We start from the raw sequence: 2,732 nt of genomic DNA, 5'->3' as shown, positions 1-2,732 counted from the left end.
TCCTGCATAGTTCAAAAACATTTGTAAGATTCTTGGTCATGTGTTTTTCAGAACAGCCTATGACAATTAAGTCATCCATGTACAGAAATGCTTGAGATGGTTCCAGACCTGTAAATGCCATTGTCATCATTCGTTGAAAGGAATTTGGAGCTATTTTTAATCCGTATGGTAGTCGCGTGAAGCGATAAGAGCCACTGCTCGTAGAAAAGGATGTTATATTTCGAGAATCTTCTTCTAACTCTATTTGATGGAATCCCGACATAAGATCCAGGCACGAGAAATATTTTGCTCGGCCTAATTGATCAAGTATGTCATCTATTCTTGGCAAGGGGAACTTGTCAGCTAACAACTTTTTATTTATTTGGCGATAGTCTATCACTAAACGCCATTTTTTTTCTTTTGAATCCGGTAAGGATTTCTTTGGAACTAGCAATAATGGGCTATTGTATTCAGATACAGCTGGTTCTACTATCTTGTCTTTTATTAATTTAGTTACCTGTCTCGATATTTCGGCTTGTTGTGAATGGGGTGTTCTATAGTTCTTAATATAGCTTGGTTCATCATCTCTCAATCTTATCTTTTGTTTGTAAAATTTATTTGTAGTTATTGGCTCTGTCTCCAATCCAAAAATATCAGTATATTGTGAACACAGTTCAGTCAACATTTTCTTATGTGCAGATGGAAAGTTTTTCTTTAATCTGCTTAAAATTGATTCGGCTCTTATGGAGTCGTTTAGGTCTGCTATTTTGTAGTTAGTTAATGGTTCAAAATTGATTTTGTTTACATTTAAAATTTTATTGCTGTTAGTTGTGTTTAGTATTCGGATGTACGTGTTTTTTGAATCTGATATCGAATTTCCGACAAATACACCATCTTCTATTTCCTGATTGGGTATTAGAATTTGGTTATCCACCGAACTTACGGTAATTTGCCTGATAACCTCACAACGAGATGGTATGGTTATCTCAGTGTTATCGATATTATGAAAAATTGGTATTTGTATCGCTTGTTTAATATTGTTTGGTCTTAGAATGAAAAAATCACTTTCTGTAGTAAAATCTAATTGGCAATTGAATGTTTTTATGAAGTCGATTCCAACTATTCCGTCACCAGGGATCGGAAAATTGTCGTCCACAACATGAAAATTGTGCGGTACTATATAGTTACCGGTTCTCATCTCGAGAAGTGTTAAACCTATTGAATTTATTGAACCCTTTCCAATTCCTGTAATTTGTGTTATATTATTATGATCAAGATTCAAAAGTTCATCTGAGTTTTCTTTAATGACTGATATATCGGCGCCTGTGTCTACTAGAAATGTAAGTATCTTATTTGTGTGTTCATTTTTTACTTTAATGAAAATATTTAGATTAAGATTGATGGTATGAACCTTTTGTTTTACTGTTCTTGATGCCCTAAGGGAGCCTGCTGGTTTTCCGACGTGCCTTGTGCATGTCTGACATTACCATTTTGGCTATAACTTGAAAAATTGCGGTTTTGGTTGTTATAGTTACCACCGCCTCTGTTCTGGTAGTTATATTCTCTATATCCTCCTCGTCCTCTGCCATTGCTATTGTTATAATTATTAAAGTTGTTGTATTGGCCGGTGTTCTGGTTATAATTATTTCTATTATTACCACCTCGACCATTTCCTCGTCCTTGGTAGTTACCTCTGGTGTAACTTCCTTGTCCTCTCTTGTAAAACAAAACGGAACTTGCACTTCCTGTCATCTCAGTGCTGCAATGGATGTATTTACTTATTGCTTCGTCCATTGTCTTAAATGTTCCTGCCTCTAGGATTGTTTTCAGTTTTCCATGATCGCAATTCTTTGTCATTGTATTGATTGCTTCCTTTGTGCTAAATTTGATAGCATGTTCTGGTTGCAATCCTTCATCTATATATGAAGATTCAAGAGACTTGCGTAGGTTTTCAATTTCATTTGTAAATTGTGTGGCTGTTTTACCTTTTTGGTAAACATTTGCCATTTTTGCTCTTACTACGTCCGTTGTTTCTCCTACGACCACTTCTTCTAATTTCCTGATTATGGCATCAATTGTAACTTCATTCTGTACTCTATAGAGTGTTGTTCCGATTATTTTTGATTTAATCACTTCAATGGCAATAGCTTCATGTGGTCCCTTAGTCAGGTTAACCAACTTGATTGCCGTGATAAATCTACGCAAATTGATCTTTTTACCGTCAAATTCCGGAATCGCCGTTGAAATGTCTTTTATGTATGCCCTCTGGGCAGCTGCTTCGTCCACCATGATGACAGATTTTGTTTCTGTTTCTTCTATGTCTGACTCAGCCAATTCTTCCTCCGTCAATTCAGCTAGTGTTAGTATAGCTGGAATTGTTAAGTTGTTTAAATCTTCGTCTTCTATTTCTGTTTCTGTTTGTTCGTCCGATTCTATTTTTACTGGCGAATTTAAAATGTTTGGTATTGATATATCCAAACCAAGTTTCAATTTTACAGATAACAAGTTCGATCTAAGTTTTATGAGAACTTTCGATACCTGAGACCAATGATCTGGATTTAGTCTTTCCTTGTTATCATACACTAGTATTCGTGCTTCGTTGAAGGAATTTACCAGAATATTTGCATGTTTCTTTATTGTCGGTCCTAAAATAGGTCTATTTTGTGACAAACATTTATGAGATTTTTCAAATTCGTTTCTTATTCTTGTTATGTTTTTACATAACTCGTTCCATTCCATACTATTTTATATAT

The sequence above is a fragment of the Drosophila sechellia genome, chromosome X, assembly GCF_004382195.2.
Source record: "Drosophila sechellia strain sech25 chromosome X, ASM438219v1, whole genome shotgun sequence".
NCBI lineage: Eukaryota > Metazoa > Arthropoda > Insecta > Diptera > Drosophilidae > Drosophila > Drosophila sechellia.
This window is presented reverse-complemented; position numbering follows the sequence as displayed.